The sequence below is a fragment of the Pinus tabuliformis genome, chromosome 7, assembly GCF_031772625.1.
Source record: "Pinus tabuliformis cultivar Carrire ecotype Pingquan chromosome 7, CPIR1, whole genome shotgun sequence".
NCBI lineage: Eukaryota > Viridiplantae > Streptophyta > Pinopsida > Pinales > Pinaceae > Pinus > Pinus tabuliformis.
The window spans coordinates 946,808,688-946,835,258 of NC_142293.1; positions in this window are offsets into that span (position 1 = coordinate 946,808,688).

Here is a 26,571-nt window from a genome sequence, read left to right on the forward strand (position 1 = left end):
CTACAAGATGAGTATGTCCAAGGAAAACTTTGATAGAACATGTGGAGGCTTCTCTACACTGTGCATTCACATGAAGGTGTAGGATAGTCAGGCATACCAATGAGATATGTCTATCATTGCCTCTGTTGTCACCTTCGACATGTAGGGTGGATGTTGTTCTAATATCATCTTGTAAATTAGGGTGAGAATATGATTGGATAGTCATGTGATAACTCATTTGAAGTTTCATTAAGACAAAACTTACAATAAGTGTTCAGGACAGTCTTCGTTGGTGACCATGCCCACTTTAAGCCTGGGAAATCCTATTGAGCACAAACTACATCCAAGATATAGGTGGACATGTAGCTTTCTTCTTGGATACCTTCAGGTGACTTTATATCCCTTCTTACCTATTCCTTTAGCTGATGAGATAATATGCTAGACCAGTTACATGGGTTTCCTTCTCTAGCTAGTTGGTCAAGCATGATCACACAACTTCGTGGGAAGGTTTCTGTGCTTCCTTGGCTATACAATCGACATGAAAAAATGACGAAGTATTGGTACCCCTTCCATAGTATCTTTGTCTTGTATATCTGGTTGGGTGTCATCCTTAATCTAGCCGACTCCTTTACCTAGTCCTTTAGAATGTCTCTGGAGTTGGCATTGTTGATGGGTAAGTGATGAGCCTAGGTATTGCAGCAAGAATGTTGTGACTCCCATGACTACCAGCTTTACTTATCAACTTGAGGTTTATACAAACTTGGAGGTGACTATGCTATATGCATAAGTAGAAGTGAAGGTACTTCCTATTGTCATTGCTTATCCGGCAAGAGACACCACAGGTTTCAAGCCAGAATTCTATAGGATCAGAAGAAGCTTGATTTTGATGGAAGGGGATTAAATCTATTCTAAGGGAGAGATACTCTACTGCAGAAATGAAGAAAACAACATGAAATCTTAAATCACACCATAACCTAATTAACCATGGAAATAGATAGACTAAGCAAAACTACTAAAAAACACTACTCTAATTCTAACTATCTAAGTTATAGAAGGAAAAGAGCATAAAATTATCCTAAAGTGAATGCAAAGGAAACTAAGCTAAGTTTGCACTTAAGTGGAAAAATGGTTGGAGATCAAAATTGGTTAAAGGAGGACACGATGGAGAAACAATGCATAAGAACTGCTGGATTAGGCGGGTGAAAGGCAGTTGAACAACTGAGATCAGATCGCATGAGGGTACGTAGGTAGATGGAAAAACAAGGTTAACTAACAGGATGGACGGCTGAGATTATATCATGCAGGTGGAGTCAGGAGATGGACAGATAGGATTAATCAGCAGATGGATGGTGGAGATTAGATTGTGGGCAAAAGAAACATGTGGAAATGGTATCAAGTGATGTGACAGCCGTCCGATCAGGAGTCAAATTGATGGTGGAGATTGGAGCACTTAAAGGCATGTGTAAAAATGAGGGAGTAGGTTTAGAGGGATGTTATCAAGAAATCTAGTGTCTATGTAGAGCTGCTAGTACCACTAAGACTGGTAGCTATCTTAGAAACAAACAAACTAAAACTACCTTCGTTTTCCTTTATGAGAAGTAGATAAGAGGGGAACAAAGGACACCAACCTCAATCTTGCACTTGGTTCCTTGCTTGATTCCTCTCCCTTCTGATAGATTATTTCCACTCACTTCCTCGTCTACCCAACTTCAAAGAGCACTTGTGGAATCAAAGCAGCATAATACTATCCAAGCACACAAATCTACTATCACAAACAATATAGGACCATGTATATATTGACCACACAAATGCATATATCATTAATCATGCAAGAATGTGGAGGAAAACTTGAATAGATTTATTAATATCAAGAATAGAAAAGAGGATTACAACCAATTGTTCTAACCTAGCGTCATCCTCTCAACAAGAATCCCTTCTTCACCTCATGAAAAGCTTAGATCACCCAACACTATGATGTTACACCAAGAAACCAACAGAACTTCCTTACAAGATACAAAATTCTAGCCTCCTAGATCTCTGGGATGAGGGATCCATATATAGATTATTGCATGGAGGTGAGTCAGCTTCTCAGATTTGATTAGTGTCCTCTCTTTGAGAGTTCTTGATTCCACTTGGAGAATGATGATCTCTTACTCATCCCTAGACGAATTCAGAGAGGCAAGTGTCACAGGAGAAGTTTTTGGAAGATTCCATGATCATCCACCTCAAATACTGCCTCTGCCATTTGTCCACTCTTGCCCATCGCACCCCATAGAATGGCTTTTCAGTATGCATCACACATCCCATGTGCATTAGGTGGGATGCATCGCACTTGGACCATGGAGCAGGTGAGATGGCCTAGTTTTGACCAGTTCTGAGTAATTTTTCATGGAGAACTTCCGGGAGATGATGTAATCAGCTGACCTTGTTCTTTTAGGGGATGGAACAAAACTTTTAGGGACTTAGGAGCCCTTCGTTTATGGACATATAAGATTGGGGTTACAGTGACCAAAAATGTCTATAACAAGGGAGCTAAGCAGTATTTTTCGTGCCCTCAAAGCTGTAAGTAGTTTTCTCAAATTTCATGCAATTAGCCTCCTTGGTCAACATGTAGCATGGGGAAACCAACCATTTCGCGTGCCCTCAGGCTGATAACGATCAAACAGAAATCCACGTGATATCGCACAATAGCCGTTGGATCTGGCGAGGCAAATCAACGGTGGAGTTTGTCCAAGATGGTTGGGATTCAGGGTGCATGAAGTCAAATCCTAAAAGTGAATTTGGGCAGTGATTGTTCAGTTTTTCTCTATGAGGCGATCTACGGTTAAAAACCATTTGGATGTGGATTAACAACTTCCGCTCTACTTTTCATGATGAAGGAGAATGAAAGGGATGTGAGGGGGATCAAATGACAGGAAGAGAGCAAAGGAGAAACTAACCATTAAAGGAACATAATGATATGAAATGAGCTTAGTGACTGTGTTAAACAACAAACACCCTGTGAAAGCAAACACCCTATGTTTTTGGGGTTGCTGCAGGGTTTGTTCCTCACGTCATGGTCATAGATGGAGGAGGTGAGGTTGAGACAACTGTGGAAAACCTTGTGGATCTTTCCTTTTCTACCATGCTTATTGAACAAAAGCATAAATCAAGCAAACTAAAGCACAACTAATTTGTTCTACACTACTGTAATGGAAATGCAACTACTTAAAGAAATAAACAGAAAACTATGCTACTTAATAATACAATAAAGAGGAGCTTTGGCTACTAGGGTTGGGCCCTAACCCAAGAGCTTCAACCCTATGAGTTAACTCAGTGTCAGGTCAGAAAAAAACTCATCTTCATTATAAAGACAATGTATTACATCAAGAACTGTTGGAGGTCTAGTTCTACAATCAAAAGTTTGAATTCTTGATAACTCTTGTTAACTAACTAATTGTGACTAACTAACTCCCAAAACTAAGGTCCTAATCCTCTCTACTTATACAATTGAAGTCTCCAATGACTTCCTTCAAAAATTAGGGAGGCACAACTCCCAATTCAAATGGTAAACTCATCCTTTCCCTTTCACTAGCTTGGTTGCCTTCTAGTAGGGAGGCTTGGCTCCCAACTCAAGATGAGCTCATAATTTCACTTGCTTGGTTGCCTTCTAGTATACCAGATTTGGCTATTTGCACCTTTACTTGCTTCACTTCCTTCTAGTACACCTGATTTGATTATTTGTACTTTCAGTTGATGGAGGGATATTCAAATGGAGGTGCAGTAAAGGAGGAGGATTTACCTCCTGTAATTCTTCTCCCTTGTCGCATTCGAGTTTGTACCAAGGTATTTACCATAGTTCCTTCCTTTTATCTTTTATCCTTGCATTTCCCTTGATTTTATCCTTTATTCCTGCATTACATGCATATTAAACCACAAAGCAAAATATCCAACTCTACTTATCTCATAAGAAAAATATAATCAACAGTATGCAATAAGTTGTGAGAATAGTTGGTTTAACTAAGCTAGGAGGTGAATTAAGGTAAATTAAAGCCCATATAATTATTCAATGATGAGGCTTATCATCACCCCCTACTGAAAGTGTTTCTCATCCTCTGAGCAACTTAGTGGATCTAGTAGCCTCTCTGAAATCTTATGCTTTTGTTGTGGTCTTTCCTTCTTGTTTATAGCAACCTACATTCTTGTATCCTTCTTCCCACTGATATTCTCTAATCTTCAAGCTATGTGGCAATGTTTTCCATCTCCTTTAGTAGGAATGTATATTATCATTTCTTAGCAGCCTAAACATATCCTCAAAATGTGTACTTGCTTGCCCTTGGGCAGCAAGATATCTAAGTGTTAGCTGAGGATCATTTGAAATTAGATTATGGGTGCTGATTACGGTCATGGGAATTGATTGTTTAGCTACTTCTCTATCCTTGAAGCCACTTAGTTATGTTTTTCTTACTGCTCTTTCTTTTTCATTTTAATGCCTTCTTATTCTTCTATTTCAACATCACGTTTCTTTGTATTAGTGTCTTCTTTATCCATTTCATCCCCATCTAGCTCTGTGTCTTCTTCTTCTTGTTTTGCCTCTTCCTCACTAAAAAAAGGACTAACACCATAGATGAAGGTTTTGATGTCATGCTCTGCTGGTAAGTCATTGAATATTGTCCATGTTATAGGGATCCTGAGGTTTTGGAGGGCATCCTCAATGAGGATTGTGATTAACCCATGGTGAAATTAACTGTTGGGAATTTCCTTTCTTTTCTTTTCTGCTGGAGTCCATAAGTGATTGCATCAGAGAATAGGGTATGTTGAGGCTTTGATGAACTAGTGTTTCTACCCCAAATATTAATTATTTAAGTATTCTAAAATGGTAGCCATAAACAATATTGTATCTACCTTTGCATGAGATATACTTGATGAGCATTTTTCTTGTGACGCTTGAAGAGGAAATGAGAAAACTCTTGAGAAAATTGAGTTTCTTTTGTATGTAATCCACTAGCCTCTTTTCTAAGAGGAAAATGTCCACTGTTTTACTTACAAACCAACTACCTCTTAACCTTTACAACTTTTGATCAAATGATATATATATGTGTGAGTGAGCAGGATGCTTACATGTTGCCTTAATGCCACACTATAATGGTCAATGATCAGAGGTGACGTTGATGGTCATTCTTCTTCCTCCTCTGTTGTCTGCTCATCATGTCTATGACTATAGATATGATGTTGTTGAATGGACAGAGGGAGTAGGAGCATGTGTGAAGGCATGGATGATGGTAATGGATGAGGTGAGCGGTACTTGTAGAAAACATAGTTTTCACCTAAATTGGAGCAATGAAGTGAAAAACAATTGAATTTATGGAGGGATGCATGGTAAGGAGTGGAGGCGATGAACATATCTGAGGCATGGCACTCTTTGGATCTTCTCTTTTCTCCCTGATTGTCTTTCTCATTCTCCTGCAAATAACAATTATGTTTTTTTTCCTTTTTCTCTTATTATATATTTAAAAAAAAAAAAAACCTAGGTTACCCTAGAGACTTTTTCATCCTAGATATTTTTCTTGGGTGCCTCAAGCAAGGTTTTCATCCAGGGATCTTCCTTTTCTTTCCATTTTTCTCATCCTTGGGCGACCTCATGGAGGTTTTCAACCCAAAGATGGGACTCAGGCGCCTCATGGAGGTTTTCACCTGAATCCTTATTCTGTTTTTTCTTTTTCAATGACTTAATGGGGGAGGAGCTAAAAATTGCTCCACCATCATCACTGTCTTATTGATAATTTCAATGAACTTTTGTTTAGATAAAGGCCTCTTATACATTTTCAGTCTATGTCCATTAACTAGTAATGGAATGGCTTCTTCATCTATAGTTCTGATCTACAGTGAACCGTTGTCATGGCATCTTTCCACCACATAAGGTCTGAGCCATATTGTCCTTAGCCTACCCTTGAAGTCTTTATATCTAGAGTCATATAACACAGCCCAGTATCCTTGAAATTTCTTCATCTTAATGTGCTTTTCATGCCAAATGTTCCTCTAAAGCTGAACTATCTCTGTATGGAGGAGGGCCTACATTCTAAATTCATAGAAGCCATTCAAATGGAATAGTCTTTCTTTCTTTGCATGACTAAGATCCAGATCTAGTTGGGATACCATCCTAAATTTATTATATTCCAATTCAGTGGAAAACAAAGCCTTCTTCCCATAGACCAACTCATAGTGTGTAAATCCGATGGTGGTCTTCCATGTTGTATTATAGGCCTAGGTGGCCTCAACTAGTCTTTTTTCCCAATCCTTTCTGCTACTATTCACCACCTTGGTTAGGATGTTCTCTAGTGCTCTGTTGGTCACCTCCACTTGACCATTAGCTTGTGGATAATAATGACTAGAGGTCCTATGCTTGATTTTGTGATGCTTGAGAAGTTCCTCAATCATGTTGGAGGTAAACTGATTGCCTTGATCTGTGACTAGCTCTCTCAGCCACCCAAATTTGTAGAATACATTCTCCTTTAGGAACTCAACCACCTTTTCTTCTATTGTTGCCTTGATTTCTTTGGTTTCGGCCCACTTAGTCAAGTAACCAATGCACACAATAATGTGTTATTTTTTCTTTGAAGGAGGATTGATAGGCCCAATGAAGTCCATGCCCCACTTGTCAAATGGCTCAAAAGTCATTGTAGGGCCATTTCATCTCTTGGCATAGGCTTTCCCATCCTCTAGCACCAATGACACTGACTAATGTACTTCCTCACATCTTGATGAAGAGTAGGCCAATAATAGCCTACTCGCAACACTTTAAATGTTGTCCTCTTGGCTGCAAAGTGACCTCCACAAGGCCCATCATGACGGGCCAGAAGGATGTCAAAGACTTCCTCTTCCCTTACACATCTTCTCAAGATTTGATCTGGGCCAAGTTTGAATATATTTCCCCCAATCTAGGTGAAGAGGGAAATTTTCCTAATTATCGTGCTCTTTTCTCTAGAGGGCAAGTTTGGTGGGAATTTTGGTGATACCAAATAGTTTGCTATATCAAAAAACCATGGGGAGAGCACTGAAATAGAAAACAAATGTTCATCTGGTAACTAATCATCCACCATTCCTTCTTCACTTGCAGGTAGATTCATTCTAGACAAAAAATCAACAACAACATTTTTGTTACTATGCTTATCAACAATAGTTAGATCAAACAACTATATAAAGGTAACCATCTTATGATTCTAGCATTTCTATTTTGTTTGTTCATCAAATATTTAATTCAATCATGATCAATATGCACAAATTTTTGATAGCCTGTAATGTAATTCCTAAACTTGTTCAATGAATGCACAAAAATCGGGAGTTCTTTTTCAGTCACAATGTAATTTAAGTCAACATTTGACTGGTTTTTACTGGTAAAATAGATGGCATAAGGCAATTTCTCCTCTACCTGACCTAAGGCTACTCCTATGGCTTTATGTGAGGCATCAACATGGATATGAAAGGGGAGGGGCTAGTTTGGGCCTATAAGGATTGGTAAAGTGGTTAATTTACCCTTTAGAATGTCTAGAGCCTCTTGACAACTCTTTGACCATATAAATTTAGAATCTTTGGCCAATAATCCAAACAAAGGAGAGGCTAACCTGCTAAAGTCCTTTATGAACCTTCTGTAGTATCCAGCTAGCCCTAAAAAACTCCTAACATATCTTTGCTTTTGTGGAGGTGGGACCCTTTGAATTATTGCTATTTTTTTTGGGTCCACCTGCAGTCCTTGTTGAGGTATGGAATGACCTAGCACGGTCCCATCAATCATTAAAAATTCACATTTTTCTAGATTGAGGGACAGGTTCATTTCAACGCATTTGCATAATAATTTTCCTAGGTTAGTGAGGGATTCTTTTAAATCATAGCCATAAGGTGTAAAATCATCCATATAGATTTCCACAGTGTCATGCACTAGTTTAGCAAAAAATACTCAAGGTTGCTCTCTGGAAAGTGGCAAGAGCATTGCATAGGCTAAGTGGAAGGAACCTATAGGAAAAATTCCCCAAGGATAGGTGAATGTGGTCTTATCTTGGTCTTCTACGAAGATTTGGATTTGGTTGTACCCATTGAATCCTTCTAGGAAAGAAAAGAACTTCTTCCCTACCAGGTCATCTAGCACTTGGTCAATGAAGGGTAAGGGAAAATGATCCTTTTTTGTGGCTTTGTTCAGCTCCCTATAATTGACACAATTCCTCCACTTCCAATTTTTCTTGGGAACTAACATTAAAGGAGAGACCCACTCACTATCAGAGATAGGGTAAATGAACCCTGCATCTAACAATTTTTGCAGTTTTTCCTTGACTATGTGTTTAAGGGTTGGATTCATCCTTCTTTGTGGTTGCCTAATCGGTTTACAACCTTCCTTGATGTATATGTTGTGAGTACACATTGAGGGGTTTACTCCCTTCATTTCCTTTTAGCTCCAAGCAAAGGCTTCTAGGTTCTCTCTCAACACATTGCATAGTTGTTCCTCTTCTAAAGTAGAAAGAGATGGATTAATCTTCAAGGTTCTCTTTGGGAAAAATTCTATGTTTTCGACTCAGATTAGGTTGGAAGCAGCCAAGCGTAAGTCAATTTCATGATTGTTCATGTTATCACCTAGATTGAACCTCAAGCTAAAGGAAGAGAATGCAAGGGTAACCACAAACCACGCTTAGCAAAGTAGCTAGCCCTACTAAGCCAGGAGATGGCTCTCTTGATGCAGGAGCATAAGAATTGAAGACAAATTCAAAGAATTATTCCAAAAATACAAAAATAATATACAAGCAAAGGAGTGGGATCCTTTAGCCATCAATTTCCATGTTTCTCTACTTAAGCATAGAGCTAGAACATAGGATTTGATAATGATGTAATAAGTTTTAGTTAGTTAGCTATAGTGGAGATTATCGAGGAGAATGCCTCACATAACAAATAGGGTTAATAAATTTTGGCCTTTGAATTAGGATTTGGTTGTTAGGATGAACCAGTACTTATGTAATTTTCACACTATTGTAAAGGGATTTTGATTGTTGAAGGAATTTCGCTTTCCTGGAGTGAATCCAGTAGATTGGGAAATTTTAGCTTCTATGTATGGGGATGAGAAATTATTTTTCAAATCTCGAAGGATGAACTCCTTCAAAATCTCCATGTTATTGTGAAATTCATAGTTTAAATGGTGTTCTGCGAGATTGAATGAAATAGTGTTGACTGTGTTAAATTCTGTGTTCTTTTAAATATGTTTCTTGTGAAGTTTGAGTGTGTGGAATGGATGGTCAAGATCAGTGGAGAGGATGGTCGAGATTAGCCGAGGAAGACCAAAGATGCTATGGCATGAAGATTTAACTTAGACCGTTAGGTCTTAGTTGAGAGAGATCAAAGGTGTTCTCGCGTGGAAGTTGACTAATGGTTATCGAGCCGAAGTGGGTTTCGAGAAAACCACAAGTGGTTATTGGGTAGAACAAAGGTCATAAGTAGTATTTTTTGATTGGGTCTGATTCCATACATATTGCAACATGTAGTAGAGAGGAGAGGAGAGAAACTACTTATCGGGTGGGTTTAAGGTGTGCAAGTCTCTTGGCCGATATTCATTTGAACCATTAGATCTGGCAGAGAAAGATCAACAGTTGACAGAAGAGGAGCAGGTTCGAGGTCGGGGGAAGCGTTGTGACCATTGGATTTTAATAGATCAATGATGAAGAAGTGTCGAGGGGTTTAGAAGGCGAATTTCAAATTTTGTTAAGCTATGGTTTATATTACGATCGGGTCTGGGCTAGTGGAGGTTTAGCAGTACTCTGTGGTTTTTAGAGGAGGCTGTTAACTTAGTAGAAGCTCTAAGGTTAGAAGTGGATGATAGAGAGCCCATTAGACCAGTAATTACACCCGCCAATAGAAGTAGAAGGTATAATTTCACAGTTTGGCAGATTGTCACTCTTGCCTGTACCTAGACTGCCATCATTAGTGGTATCAGAGCAACCTGTTGACAATAAATTGAATCTCAAAAGCAAGAGAAGGAAATCCAATATGGTTTTTAGAGTTGGAAGGGGACGAGGACATGGTTGAAGAGGAAGACCAGTTGCAAATGCTGAGGTGATGGAAGCTATGCAACAGATGCAGGCTAGATTAGAAGCATTAACAGCAGGTAGAAATATAGATGATGGAGATGTTAGTGAGCCGGAGGTTGAAACCGAAGAAGAGGAGGAAACTATAGCAGTTACTCCTAAGATGAGATTCTTCCAATCAGTGTTGAGATCCACATTTAGGCCAAAAACTGAGTTTTCAATATATGTAGGAGGATTGAATCCAGAAGAATTGATAGACTGGATTAATGGCATGGATAAATTCTTTGATTATGAAGAAACAAAAGATGAGAAGAAAGTAAAGTTTGTTGTCACCAAGCTAAAGGGACATGCAGCACTTTGGTGGGATGGAGTGCAGGTAGAAAGAAAGAGTCTTGGCAAGCAACCACTCAAAAATTGGAATAGGATGGTAGCAAAGATAAGAGGTAAGTTCCTACCAAGTAATTATCAACAAACCTTGTTCAGACAGATGCAAAATCTTAGACATAGGTGTATGATAGAATATACAGACGAATTCTATAAGGTAAGTATAAGAGCTGGACAAACTCAGGATATAGATGAGAAGGTGGGTAGATATGTGGATGGTCTTAGGATGGACATTCAGGATGAGATAAGTATATTGTCTCCTAAAATTGTAGAAGAAGCTTATCAAGTGGTACTGAAGGCTGAAGAAAAACTCATGAGGAAGATGTTTTCTAGAGGAAGAGGTACTTTCCAAGGAAAAGGAAGTCAACATTGTAGAGGAAGATCTACAACACCTAAATATGGAGCTAGCAACAACTCAACCCAACATGCAACCATAGGAGGTGATGCAGGTGGTAGAGGAATTTTTTCTAGAGGAAGAGGAGGCAGAGGCAGAGGAGGAGAAGTAAGATGTTACAAATGTAACAAACTAGGACACAGAGCTTTTGAGTGCCTAGAGAATGTAGAAACAAGTTAGAGGAATGAAATTGTTACTAAAGTTGAAGAAGAAGCAACAACAATGATAGAAGAAGAAGATGTACCAGAGAGAGGAGAACCTTTGGTAGTCAATAAATTTTTTCTCAAGTCAGCAAAGGAGATAGTTGAACCATCACAAAGAAATACTTTGTTAAGAATAATTTTTAAGGTTCAAGGGAAATTTTGTCAGATGATCATTGATAGTGGATGCACTGATAATTTGGTCTCTACAAAAGTGGTGGAGAAATCGAAGTATAAGACAATGAGACATCCAACACCTTACAAGATGTCATGGTTACAAAAGGGACATCAGTTGTTAGTGAATGAACAATGTGAAGTGGAGTTGCAGTTGGGAAAATATAAGGATAAAATTGTATGTGATGTGATGCCCATGGATGTGTGTCACATATTTCTTGGGAGACCTTGGCAATATGACAGAGGAGCTATGCATGATGGGAAAAGAAACACCTACAATTTTGGTAAAGATGGTGTCAATCATACATTGCTGCCTATGGGAGAATAGGATGCATCAGGAAAGACGACTGATCCAAAAAATCTATTACTAGGAGGAAAGGAATACTTACAACAAATAGAAGGACATGAGGTAAATTTTGCTGTAATTTGCAAGCCCAAAGTAATAATGATTTCTTCTAATGTTTCTGATTTACACATTGAAATTCAAGAAATGTTGGACAACTATTGTGATATAATTGTTGATGATTTACCTAATGAGTTACCACCCATTAGAATAATTAGCCATCATATATATTTGATTCTTGGAGAAAATATACCAAACAAAGTAGCTTATAGAATGACTCCCACCGAAAATGAAGAGGTTAGAAAGCAGGTTCACGAAATGCTTGACAAAAGACTAATCAGAGAAATTTTGAGGTCTTGTGCAGTACCAATAGTGTTAAGTCCAAGGAAAGTTGGAGGTTGGAGAATGTGTACTGATTCAAGAGCCATCAATGAAATCACAATTAGGTATAGATTTCCTTTACCTAGAATTGAAGATTTGATGGATTGTTTGAGTGGAACAAAGTATTTTACAAAACTATATCTTAAGAGTGGATATCATTAGATAATGATAAGATAAGGGGATGAGTGGAAAACTACTTTTAAGACAAATGAAGGATTGTATGAATGAAGAGTAATGCCTTTTGGGTTTTCAATTGCACCAAGTACATTTATGAGACTCATGAATGAAGTTCTTGAAGAGTTTATTGGTAAATTTGTAATATTATATCTCGACGATATATTAGTTTTCAATAGGTCTAAGGAGGAGCACATGAGGCATATGAATTATGCCTTACAAAGGTTACAATAAGAGAAATTATTGTTGAATTTTAAGAAATGTTAATTCATGAAAGAGGAATTAGTTTATTTGGGTTTTTTTATTTCCACTGAAGGATTGAAGATGGATCTAGAAAAGACCAAGGCAATCATGTAGTGGCCTTCATCTAAAAGTATCTTTGAGGTAAGAAGTTTTCATGGTCTTGCTAGTTTTTATAGGAAATTCATAAAGAATTTTAGTAAGATCAATGCTCCTATTGTTGAGACTATAAAAAAGGATAAACAACCATTTAGATGGAATGCTGAAGTAGAAAAGAATTTTCAGCTGTTGAAGAAGAAGATCACTGAAAAACCTATTTTGGTTCTAACTGCTTTTAGTAAACCTTTCCAAGTGAAATGTGATGCCAGTGGAGAAGCTATTGGAGGTGTTTTAAGTCAGGAAGATAGACCTATAGCGTACTTTAGTGAAAAGATGAATGATTCAATGAAGAAGTAATCTTCTTATGATAAAGAATTTTATGCAATTGTGCAGACATTGAAGAATTGGAGACAATATCTAATGTCAAAAGTGCTCATACTTTATTCAGATAACCATGCATTACAGTATATTATGCAGAAGCTAGAGCTTAACTAGAAACATGCCAAATGGGTAGAGTATCTTCAAGGTTTCCATTTTGTCTTGAAGCATATAAATGGCCAATCAAACAATGTTGTTGATTCTTTAAGTAGTAGAAAGACATTATTTCAAGAGAGTCAAATTCAAGTGTTGGGTTTTGATTTTCTTAAAGAATTGTATGCGAAATATTTAGATTTTAAAGAGGCATTTGGAGCTTGTAAGAATCTTGTTTTGGTGGATAGGAATAAATGGTTGGGTTATTTCTTACAAGATGGATTGTTGTTTAAGAGAAATCAACTGTGCATACCAAATTGTTCTATGAGGGAGAACTTAATCAAAGAGAAACATAGTGGTGTACTTGCAGGACATTTAGGTATAGATAAGACTTATGAGCAATTGAATAGATTTTATTTCTGGCCGAAAATGAGATATGAAGTCGAAAAGTATGTGAAAACTTGCAAAGTTAGTCAATATGCAAAGAGAAGAAGCGAAAACATAGGTTTGTATGTTCCATTACCAATTCCAAATAGGCCTTGGGATATGGTAAGTATGGATTTTGTTTTGGGCTTACCAAAGACTCAAAGAGGAAATGATTCAATTTTTGTTGTAGTGGACAGATCTTCAAAAATGGCACATTTTATTCCATGTTATAAGACTACTCATGCTACTCACATTGCTAATTTGTTTTTCAAGGAGATTTTAAGATTACATGGGTTGCCTAAGAGTATTGTCTTAGACAGGGATTCCAAATTTGTTAGACATTTTCGGGGACACTATGGAAAAAGTTGGCAACCAAACTAAGTTTTATTTCTACCTATCATCCACAAACTAATGGACAAAGTGAAGTTGTGAACAAGAGTTTAGGCAATCTTTTGAGTCTTACTACAAAAAATCCAAAGCAATGGGATCAAGTATTGGCATAGGCTGAATATGCATATAATGATTCACCTAAAAAGAGTAAAGAGCAGAGTCCTTTCCATATATTTATGGAATACATCCAAGAGGAGTGTTTGAGTTAAGAAATGTGGAAAAAGATGAGATGAGAAGTGTAGAGGGAGAAGATTTTGCTTCAGAAATACAAGAAATACATGAACAGGTGAAACAATAGCTTCAAGATAGCAACATCAAGTACAGAAATGGAGTAGACATGAGAAGAAGAGAAGTGAACTTTGATGTTGGAGATTTGGTTTTAGCACATCTAAGGAAGGAAAGATTTCCAAAGAGGGAGTATAACAAATTGAAGTTCAAGAAAATTGGACCATGCAGAACATGAGGAAATTTTTTGCAAATGAATATGAAATTGAATTACCCCTTAATGTTGGAATATCACCAATTTTCAATGTTGCTAATCTGTACAAGTATGAAGGTGAAATTGCAAATGATACAAAAGAAGACAAAGAGGCACAAGAAATTGATTGGGTAAAATAGTTACCTACAACAAAGGAATTACAACCAAAAATGATTTTAGACAAGAAAGTGTTCAAGAAAACCAGAGGACAAGATTACTTTCAGTATTTGGTCAAATGGAAGGATCAACCGATTGCTGAAGCTACTTAGGTAACAAAAAACATGCTATAGAAATTGGACAGTTTTGTGGAAGAGCTCATGGATAGGATCCCATGAAGAATTTTGTCCTCATGAGTCTGATGCAGGAGCATAAGACTTGAAGACAAATTCAAAGAGTTATTCCAAAAATACAAAAAAATCTACAAGCAAAGAAGTGGGATCCTTTACCCGTCAATTTCTATGTTTCTCTAGTTAAGCATAGAGCTATAATATAGGATTTGATATGTAATAATTTTTAGCTAGTTAGTTGTAGTGGAGATTCTCGAGGAGAATGCCTTGTATAACAGAGAGGGTTAATAAGTTTTAGCCTTTGAATTAGGATATGGTTGTTAGGATGAACCAATACTTATGTAATTTTCACACTATTGTAAAGGGATTTTGATTGTTGAAGGAATTTGGCTTTCCTTGAGTGAATCGAGTAGATTGGGAAATTTTAGCTTTTGTGTGTGTGGATGAGAAATTCTCTGTAAAATCTTCAAGGATGAAGTCCTTTGAAATCTCTGTGTTATTGTGAAATTCATATTTTAAATGGTGTTCTGTGAGATTGAATGAAATAATGTTGACTATGTTAAATTCTATGTTCTTTTAACCGTGTTTCTCATGAAATATGAGTGTGTGGAATGAATGGTCGAGATCAGTGGAGTGGACGATCGAGATCAGTGAAGGAAGACCAAAGATGTTGTGGTGTGAATATTTAACTTGGACTGTTAGATCTCAGTCGAGACAGATCAAAGGTGTTTGCGCACGGAAGTTTACCGACGGTTAATGAGCCGAAGTGGGTTTGGAGAAAACCACAAGTGGTTATCAGGCGAAAGAAAGGGCATAAGTAATATTTTCCGATTGGTTATGATTCCATACATATCACGACACGTAGTAGAGAGGAGAGGAGAGAAACCACTTATCGGGCAGGTTTGAGGTGCGCAAGTGTCCTGGCCGATATTCATTTGAATTATTAGATCTAACCGAGCAAGATCAATGGTTGACAGATGAGGATCAAGTTCGAGGTCGGGGGAAGAGTTGTGACCATTGGATCTTAATAGATCAACAGTGAAGAAGTGCCGACAGGTTTAGAAGGCAGATTTCAAATTTTGTTAACCTATGGTTGATATTCCGTTGGGTCTGAGCTAGTGGAGGTTTAGTAGTACTCTGTGGTTTTTATAGGAGGCTGCTAACTTAGTAGAAGCTCTAAGGTTAGAAGTGGATGAAAGAGAACCTATTAGACCAGAAATTACACCCACCAATAGAAGTAGAAGCTATAATTCCATAGTTTTGGAGATTGTCACTCCTACCTGTACCCAGACTGCCATCATCTTTCCATAAGGATCTCATCCAAGATCACTAGATCAAGAAAATGATATTAAGCTAGGTATAGTAGCACAAGGTTTGATTTGATTTTGACAGGTTTTGCTGGATCAAGAGGAGCCAAACAGTTAGGGAAAGGAAATAAGGTCAAAATTACAAGGTTTTTGATGGGGTAAGGTAGGCACAAGGCTCAAAACTATAGGGTTTGATGGGTGAAGTTATTCAAGATAGGTGGGGAGGTAGAAATAGCATGTAAGCAACATGGTTGCTTCCTAAAATGAAGAAAACATAGACTGTGAATATTTTCCCAAAACAGAGAATAAATATTATGGGTTCTACCTATCAACTTGAAAACATCCCCTTAAAGAGTATGAAATGATGAAATGGTGTCAAAAATACATTTTAACACATGAAAACATAAGAAAAAATGAATTAAGTATCATACCACATGGATCCCAAAGAAGCAGATCCAACATTTCATTAATCTCCTTCTACAACTAATACAAATTGATGTCTACTCAAAGCATAAGCATCCAGCTGAGCCCAATTCTTTACAAGGAGAAGGAAGAAGAAGATATATACATTGATTCAACCTCCTCCCAACGTCAGGGGTCTAATCCCTAGGATGAGGAACTAATCCATCAAAAACTCAACAAGAAACTGGAATCTAGGTAACCTAACATCTTGCCTCTAAAAGGGAGGAAACCGATTCATTTGTACTCAAGATAAATTTTGATCTAATGAATCTACATTCTAGTAACTATTATCCATGCTATTTACATGCCTAGTTACCATTTACATCAGTAAAAAAATCATCCATGAGAGAAAACTCAAAATTACAGTCATGGCACAGTGAAGTGAAAATTCACGATAAAATTGCCCTATGCGCAGGCCCAAGCTCTATGCGCAACGCTTTTTCCAGGGCCATTTAGGAGGCATTCCAGGTGTCCACATTGGGCCTATAATAGCCTTTTGGATAGCTCCTCAACTCTACTTTCTAGAACATCTTGAATTTTTCTCATTTGCAGTTCATTTGACCTCTCAAAAATGGATTCTCCCAAGGCTGCTTTTGTGGCTCAAAAAGAAGGCAGAAAGGTCATTTTTTGGGTGTGTTTTGACCTTTTGGTTGACTAGTTCTACTCGAAATGCTTATAAAATGCACAGGGAAAATGTACACATAATTTTGAATCCAAAAATTCTGACCATTTCCTCATTGGATTCCCCTAGGAAAAGTGCAGCGGCGGTGGCACTGCACATAGAGCCAAAGTTTCTGTGTCAAAAATTGCTAAATTCTCCAAAAGGAAAAATTTCTTCAAAGATTACTCAAAATCTATGGAGAACACCACCATCAAGTGTCTTGATTAGCCAAGGAAGCTTTAGCAAGCAACCTAAGTCTATTACCTTCCATTTTTCCTTTGAGTGTGTGTTTTAGCCTTGTCTTCATTTACTTGACCCTTATGTTGAAAATCTTGTTCTAGGTCCTGTAATGGTGAGCCATGTGCCTGATGCTTTGATTGTCCCTATTGGCCATTTGTAGTAGCTTCTCCAAATGCAAATTGACCCTGTCAAGCCAAGTTTCTCTATCCTCCTCAATCTCCTTCTCAAGTCTTTGTTTTGTAGTCAAGGTGGCTAGAGTTTCTTCCTCTTACATTACTAACTTGCCTTTATCACCTTGCCTCTTTGTTTTGAGAAATTCCAGCTCCATGAGGACTTATTTGTCACTTAGCTGTTTGTTCTCTTGCTCAAGGTATGAAATGACATACTTAGTTCTTGCCAAGTTTTCCATCAGTGCATGGATCCGTGCATATTTTCCCCTTATGGTTATATTCTCTTTTTGTTGCCTCATCTTGAGCCTCCAAGTCAACTATCTCAATGCCATGATGGATGTGTGGTTGTTCTGGTTCATCATCTTCCATCAAATCAAATTCCCTTTCCTCTTCATCATTGAGGATTTCCTCTAGAATCTTTTCCTTTCCTTTATGCACCTGTTGTAGCTGTTGTACCTATTGTGTTGATGAAGAAGGCAAAGCCCCTTCCACATTTTGTGGAGAAACCATTTGCCCAGGAGTTGATGAAGAAGGCAAAGCCCCTTCCAAATAAACTGAAGTAAACACTTTCCCATCCACTGCAAACAATTTTCTAGGCCCTCTCTGATATGTATTGTAGGCTTTTGGCTTCTCGACAACTCTAATCTCTTTAGCCTTCTCACTTTTCTTTACTTTGGCATTGCTAGAAGGCCTTTCTACTCCTTGGGGCACTCGTGGAGGAATCTGAGGATCATTGAATATGTCATTGGCAATAAATGTATCCCAGGAGATGTTGAGGAGATCGAGATGATGTAGCACAATCATATTAAGCAAGGAGTAGTGATAGATACTACTCATTTGTTGGAGGTATGGCTTTTTCTGTATAATGTAATCCATCTTCTCAATGTTCCTGAATAAGAAATACAGGATGTTCAACGTTTTCACTCTTCTGAAGTGCATAAGAACCCTAATATGATAGGTGTACAATCTAGAAAATCTTCCCTCACATGTAAAATACTTCATAATGATCCTCATCATAGTGGCATACTTGTCTTCAAGGAACCTGAAAGGAAAGGTCCTCTTCTTTTCATTCCTATACCTGGATTTGATGTATGGCTCATAGTAGCTTTCATCCAAATCTTGTGCCTTATACCATTTTTCCCCCACATTTGGAATCCTTGTAGCATCAACACTCATGGAGAATGAAACTGTAAATGTCATGCCAACAAGAGTTACCTTGTTATCATGGATATTGGATACAAAAATCCTATTCAGCTCAGGATGATGTTGAACTCTTTCTACCTGCTCACAAAACTCATAACACCCTAGATGCATGAAATAAGAGATAGTCATATGAGAAGCTTGTAACTCTATGATGTTTGATGGTTCCTCTCTAATAATTTTTCTTCCGTTGTGTGGTTTTCTCTGATGCCGAGGTTCATCTCCCAAGCTTTCACTGTCACTGTTTTCCTCCTCCTCATAATCTCTATCCTCTTTGTCTATGTTTGTTGAATGTTGAAGCTTTGAAACCCTAGAGAAGGTAATCAAGAAGTGAGTTATGGTGAATAGGGATAGGGGAAGGGGAGAGGAGCTTATACGATGTAGGATGAGATATATATGATATGAGAATGAGAAGGAGGGTAGTTTTGGTAGGGACTCTTTAGTAAATATGGTTTTAAGGATTTTTTTTGGGGATTAGGGTATAAGGTATAGGTGGAGGGATTTGCTTGAGGGAATTAGGGTATAAGGGATAGGTTGAGGGATTTATTTGAGGGAATTAGGGTATAAGGGATAGGTGGAGGGATTTTTTTGAGGGAATTAGGGTATAAGGGATAGGTGGAGGTATTTGTTTGAGGGAATTAGGGTATAAGGGATAGGTGGAGGGATTTATTAGAGGGTATTAGGGAATAAGGGATAGGTGGAGGGATTTGTAGCAACCTAGGGTTTGAAATTTTTAATAGCAAACCAACTTCAAAATCATGAACTAAATGCCGGGAGCATAGTTGAAGGAGTGCACTTACTTGTTTAGAAGTTCTAGGTGGCAAAAGACTAATTTGGATGATTGATAGGGTGGTTTCAGTGCTTGCTGGTCCTATGCACAACAGTCTGGCTCTATGCACAGTGCCATGTAAAATTGCACTGGCAAACCGGCCCTATGTACAGCGCTCCATCCGTATGCACAACACTCTCTCCTCTATGCAAAGCACCTCCTCATTCTACTCTGTGCACAATACCTCCTAAACTATGCGTAGCAACTCCTCTTTGTTCAACCACCAATTGGCTTCAATTCCCTTCTCTCCTTCAAATCTTTTCTTTCTCTTTGTCAAATGAATATGATGGATTTGGAAAAGGAATTTGAAATCTTATATAGAGGGTGATTTTGACTTTTCTTTAGGAAAAACCCACTTTCTCATGTTTTTTGGAACTTTTTCTTTGTCTTCAAATCTCTGTTTAATGCTTTTCCTTTTGTGTCTCTTTTCAGGTGGATGATGCTTTAATTGAACTTATTTCCTCAATGGTTTCATTTTCTTGGAGCAAGGAGAAATGCTTGGGGTAGTTGGGAACACTTATTAGATAAATGAATTGAATTACATCAAAAAATATAAATCAACTAAAAATATTCAGCTTTCATTTCAAAAACATGTTTTTGAGATGAAAATTACATTAGCAAAACAAGATTGTTGTACAATAAACATGACTTACTTGCAATGACTCTTTGTTTATTAGTCATCATCATACCTTTTCTACTCTTTATTTACACTTGAAGCTATGTATAGGCTCTAGTGCCTCCTTCCTTCTCCTATTGTGTCATATTTGTAAATCCTTCAATCATATCCCAAGTTGTTCTTAAGGGGGGATGTTAGGATATTCTGACACATAGGAATTAGTTAAGTATAACTTGGTTTAGTATAGAGTTAGGTAAAGTGTGTTTCTTTACTATGTACTTTTTGTAACTTACAATCCGACGGTCACGATATGTAGTGATCCAACGGTTCATTCTCTCGTCGGTATTACCGACACTTGATCCGTGGCTTAACAACTGATTGGTCCATGATATCTATTTAAAGAGCATGGAGGGTCATTTGTAGGGTAACCGTCCATGAGAGAAGCTTATGTGAATTTTCATTCTTTTATTAATAAATTGGCTGAAGTGGCCGCGTTGGCTTAGGCCATGGACTGTTTCCCTCTTTGAGGGTTTTAACCACATCAAAAATACTGGTGTATTGATATGTGATCTGTTTGTGAGTGGTGTCCTTTGATGTTCTGTCTGAGGAACTTACCCTGTAAATTCCTACATGGTATCAGAGCTATTTGAGGGCCATGTCCATTGGTGATCCAAATCTTAAGCCGGTAGAACTGCATCTGACTATCTTTTCCTAGATCTACTATTTATGACTACTTTCGGGCCAAGAGGTCTGCTCTATTGTGTTAGGAGCATCTGTTCGATTGAGGAACCCCTTTCATTTCACACAAAAAGGTTTTTGGTAGCCCTAGCTATGCCATTTTGAGATCTGGAGGTATATAGTGTTTATTTGCACTTTACAGTTATTTTCTCTCTCTTTATTTCGGTTTCGGTTTATTTAGCTTTTTGTTTTTCTATTACAGGATCTATACCTTTCATTTCTGCATATGCTCTTTGCCCCATGACTCTGTGAAATCTGGGCAAATCAGAAACAGAAATGAAGCATTTTTCTCATCCGTATGCTCTTTTTCGTTGTGCCTTAGTGTGATCTCGGAAAATCAGAAACATTGAGGAAAATATTTAGTTTCCAGCTAAAGCTAACTCCGAGCCGTAAGTTTTGTTTTTTTGTATGTCCATGTTGGGTTTTTTTTTTTTGGTTTTGTAGGGAAAAGAGCTTTCTCAAAGTAAGCGTGCAACCCAAAGCTTCAGTGACTAAAAAAAAATACCCTTTCCTCTTTTCCAAAAATTACTAAACTTTTAGTTTAGCTCACTTGGTCCAAAGCTACTTTATGAGAGTAGAGCTCTTGAGTTCAAGTCTTCTTTTTGTTGAGATAATTGGATTAAGTTTGAAAAGGGCATGGATTTTTTTAACATTATCATTCATTTCTGCACATTCTCGCACTTCGTCGGCATCTTCATCAAATTTTCTTCGAAAAGCCATAACTTCTTCATCTGGAAGCCGTTTTCAGAGCTGTTTTTTTTTAAACAACCTAATTTTTGAGATCTTTCCATTGGAACACTTGGTTTCAACATCTATAGCTTAAGTTTATGTTAAAATGGAAATTCCATACCAAGTTATTCTTGACAGCACCAACTACTTCAAATGGTGGTCCTACATTGTGGATTTACATAGAAGTAAAGGTCTCTACAGAATAGCCTCAGGTGAAGAAACCAAACTGAAAGATGAAGATAAGGTAGCTAAATGGGAAAATAGGAAAGATCAAGCACGAGGGTTGATAGGGATGCCTATTTCTCGAGATCTTAGATTCCATATTGCAGAACTTGATACTCTTGAGGAAGAAATGAAACAAATCACTAAAGTTTTTGGAATTAAAAATGAACTTAAAGCCCATCAACTCGAAAATGAGTTGCTTACATTGGACCCCAATAATTTTTCTTGCATTGAAGATTTTTTGTCCAAGTTCAAGACCCTTAGACTTCTCTTGGAAGGTGTTAAGGCTAAGAAAGAAGATATTAACCTTATCTATTCCATTCATACTAAGTTGGGACCAACCTATTTTGTGTTTGCTTCCACCTTCCATTCTAAAAGAGAAGCCTTAATTTCTCAAGGACAAGCCTACAAGTCCCCTTCCTTTCATTCCTTTTGTGATTCTTTAATAAGAGAACAAGAAACACTCTTACACCTTGGTCTTCTTCATCTTGGAAACTCTTCTAAGAAAGTGTTAGCCACCCAACAACAACCAAATTCAAAGAATCCTACGAAGTTGTATCCTAAAAGGAATGGTCCTAAACCAAACAAGGGTCCTAAGCAATTTCAGCCTCAAAATGAAAAATCATTTCAACAAAATGATAAGACAAATAAAAACAAAGGGAAGAAGACTGATAGACATTGCAATTTTTGTAATCGAGATGGCCACTTTGAATCCAAATGCTTTAAGAAGATGGAAGCCTTGGAAGCAGCAATGAAGAAGCATAACATCCATTTGGAGCACTCTTCAACTTCAACTTCATCTTTAGGAATAGCACTTTCTACATGTGGTTGTCAAGCATCTCGGTCTAGCTATGCACTAAATGTATCTTCTTCTTCTCATTCCCATGAGTGGCTTATTGATTCTGGAGCTTCTTATCACATGGCCAAAAACAAAGCCATGTTTTCTTCTTTAAATGATTGTAACACCAAAAATGTATATGTTGGTGATGATAGATCTCTTACTGTTGTAGGGACTGGAACTGTTCATATAGACAATGGTCAATTTAATGATGTATTATGTGTTCCAACCTTATCCTGTAACCTTCTATCTATATATCAGATAACTCATTCAGGTGAAGGTAAAATCGTTGAATTTTCACCTCACGATGTTGTAATTAAGGACCTAAGAGATCCTAGACAGATTTTAACTACTGGCATTACTGATGATTCTACAAGGTTATATAAGTTTCACAACTTTGGGTCATCAAATCTTCCCTCGATATTTGTTGCTCATAACGATGAAGTGAGCAAACTTTGGCATGAGCGATTTGGTCACTTAGACTATCGCTCCCTTCAGAATCTATGTAAACAAAATATGGTGACAGGTCTTCCAATGGTATCTTGTAGAGATGGTGTTTGTTCCGAATGTGTACTCGGAAAACATCATTGGGATAGCTTTGAAAAACATGCCTCTTGGCACGCCTCAGCCCCTTTATAGCTTGTGCATAGTGATTTATGTGGTCCACTTCCAATTGTTTCATTCTCTAGCTACAAGCATTTCTTAACTTTCATTGATGATTTCTCCAGACGCACTTGGGTATACTTCTTAAAACTCAAGAGTGAAGTCTAGAAATGTTATCATTAGAAGAGATGTAAATTTTGCCGAAAATATATCGGCCTATGAGCCTAGTTCGGCGTATGTGCCACCTCTCCCTATCTCTTCTACTTTTGAAAATATTTCTTCTTCAGATGATGAAAGAGAGGATGAAAATCCTCCCCCACCTTCTTAGGATGCCCCTTCAGCTCCTGAGCTTCCAAAATGGGTCTGTGCTACTCGGGATGCAGCAGGTGATCTTGCCAGTGATCATACAGATTAGTGACGTACACATTCTCAGTTTGATAGAGCCTCTTCTTTACTGGCTCAAGCTTAAGTGAATAATGATCCTGACACCTTTGGAGAAGCTTCAGGCCATCCAGATTGGGAAGCAGTTATGAATGAATAATATCATTCATTATTGGCAAATGATACATGGGATCTTGTTCCTCTACCAAAGGGACGAAAACTTGTTAGATGGAAATGGGTTTACAAAACCATGTATGGACCAGATGGGTAAGTTGACAAACATAAAGCTCGTCTTGTTGCTAAGGATTTTTCACAAGTTTAAGGCATTGACTACACTGAAACCTTCTCCCCTATTACCAAAATGAACTCTATCCGCGTTGCTCTTTCCCTTGCTGCCTCTTTCAAATGGGAAGTCCATTAGATGGATGTTAATGCCTTCTTACATGGGGACTTGCATGAAGAAATTTATATGGAAAAACCTATTGGCTTTATACAAATAGACTCTAGCCTTGTATGTCGGCTTAAGAAATCCCTTTATGGTCTCAAGCAAGCTCCTCGATCTTGGTATGCCAAAATGGATAACTTTCTTTTAGAAAATGGCTTTTCTAGGTGTCATTCTGACAATATTGTCTACACCAAGAAAGTGGGCAAGTCTCTTATCATTCTTGTTCTTTATGTTGATGATATTATCCTTACTGGTAGTGATCCCAACCTTATAAACCATGTGAAGTCTAGCCTTAAAAGGAAGTTTGAAATGACAAACTTAGGACACTTACATTATTTTCTTGGTCTTCAAGTCTTGCAATCCAAGGAAGGTATTTCCCTTTCCCAGTCCAAGTATGCCTGTGATATTCTATGCCATTCTCACATGGAAAACTGTAAGACAACCACTTCTCCCTTTCAGTCTGGAGTCAAACTTTCAGTCACTTGTACTTCTCCTGAAGTTGATGTTACCTTATACCATCAACTTGTAGGAAAGCTTTTGCATCTAACCCATACTTGTCCTGACCTTTCCTTTGTTGTTGGCCTTGTTGCTCGGTTTATGCAAAACCCACATGAAATTCATTGGAAAGTAGCTAAAATAATACTTCGTTATGTTTGAGGTACAGTTCAGTTTGGGATTCATTACAGTGCCGAAGTAGCTCCTCTATTGGTTGGTTTCACTGATTCTGATTGGGCTGGTGACCCTAATGATCAGAAGTCTACTGCATGTTATGTGTTCACTCTTGGTTTAGGACCTATTACATGGGCTTGCAAGAAACAAGGTTCCATTTCTCTTCCTTCTGCAGAAGCAGAGTATCGTGGTGCCATAGAAGCTAGTAAGGAAGCCTTGTGGCTTCGTCAGATCTTGTCAGAGTTTGGCTTTCAACAGCAGCATCCGACTACACTTTGGTGTGATAATAAAAGTGTCATTCAACTATGAAAAGATCCAGTCCAACATCAACGCAGAAAACACATTGAACTGCACATGCACTTCATCAGAAAGCTCATTCATGACCATGTTCTTGAAGTGCAATATTGTTCAATAGATGATCAAGTAGCAGACATCTTTACAAAGGCTCTCATAGAGGTGAAGTTTACTAAACTTTGATTTATGGTTGGAGTTCAGGAAGTTGTCACTAAGGGGGGATAGGCTCTAGTGCCTCCTTCCTTCTCCTATTGTGTCATATTTGTAAATCCTTCAATCCTATCCCGATTTGTTCTTAAGGGGGGATGCTAGGATATTCCAACACATAGGAATTAGTTAAGTATAACTTGTTCTAGTATAGAGTTAGGTAAAGTGTGTTTCTTTACTATGTACTTTTTGTAACTTACAATCTGACAGTCACGATATGTAGTGATCCGACGGTTCTTTCTCTCATCGGTATTACTAACACTTGATCTGTGGCTTAACACCTTATTGGTCCATGATCTCTATTTAAAGAGCATGGAGGGTCATTTGTAGGGTAACCGTCCATGAGAGAAGCTTATGTAAATCTTCATTCTTTTATTAATAAAATGCCTGAAGTGGCCGCATTGGCTCAGGCCGTGGACTATTTCCCTCTTTGAGGGTTTTAACCATGTCAAAAATACTGATGTATTGATCTGTGATCTGTTTTTGAGTGGTGTCCTTTGGTGTTCTGTCTGAGGAACTTACCCTGTAAATTCCTACACTGTGCTTTTGACCTTGGAAATGAACCATATGACCTACTAGAAAGACAACTTCCTTGAATATAAAAATAACATAACTGAAACGACAATTGAATTCAACATGGAGATGGGTTAGCAAATGTACCTCATGGGGGAAGATTTTATTTTCTGAGAAGAAGACAACCATCAGTGGACCATTTTGACATGACCTAGTGGAATGAACCAAAAATTCAGTATGAGACACCTGAAATGAAAAAGAAAAGAGAAGATTTGGTCCTTGATGGAAGTATGCATATATTGACACTAAAATTGGCATTATTGGGGATGGAAGATCCTTGCAGGTGTCAAGAACACCATATACCAAGTTCCTAGCTGATTGGGCCAATACGGTCAAACAAATGAAAGACTGAAAACATTTTTGAAAATTTTGAAAAATCACTCGATAAAAACTAAAGATTGACTCACAACCGACTCTAAACTGACTCAAAAACCAACTAAACTCATCACAAAGCATTTAATCTTGATAGCCTTCACTTCGGGGCCCAAGCTCAAATGAGATTTTACTTCAAAACTTGCAACGAAAACAAACTGGTATATACGATGACAATGAAACAAATTCAGCAAGATACATCAGAAAGAATAGTGTTTTAGGAGCCTACCATTCACTTGTCTTCCTTAGCATTCTTGACCATACATTTCCTTTAATAAAAATGCATTTTGTCCTCGATAGGTTGAGATTTTATAAGGTCCTTTCCATAGATTGTCAAACCTACCATGTTTTCCTTTTTCTTCATTTCTTGCATCCCATCGCAGCGCTACGTCTTCTAGATGAAACTTTTCTACCTTGGTTTTGCAGTCATAAATTTTCTTTATCTTCTCTTGCAGCTGGAAATTGCTTTGAGAAACCTCTTATCTTGTTTGTTGAAGGTGAATCATTTGATTGATTTGGTGTTGAATATCATCTTCTTCACTGCCTACTTCTTGC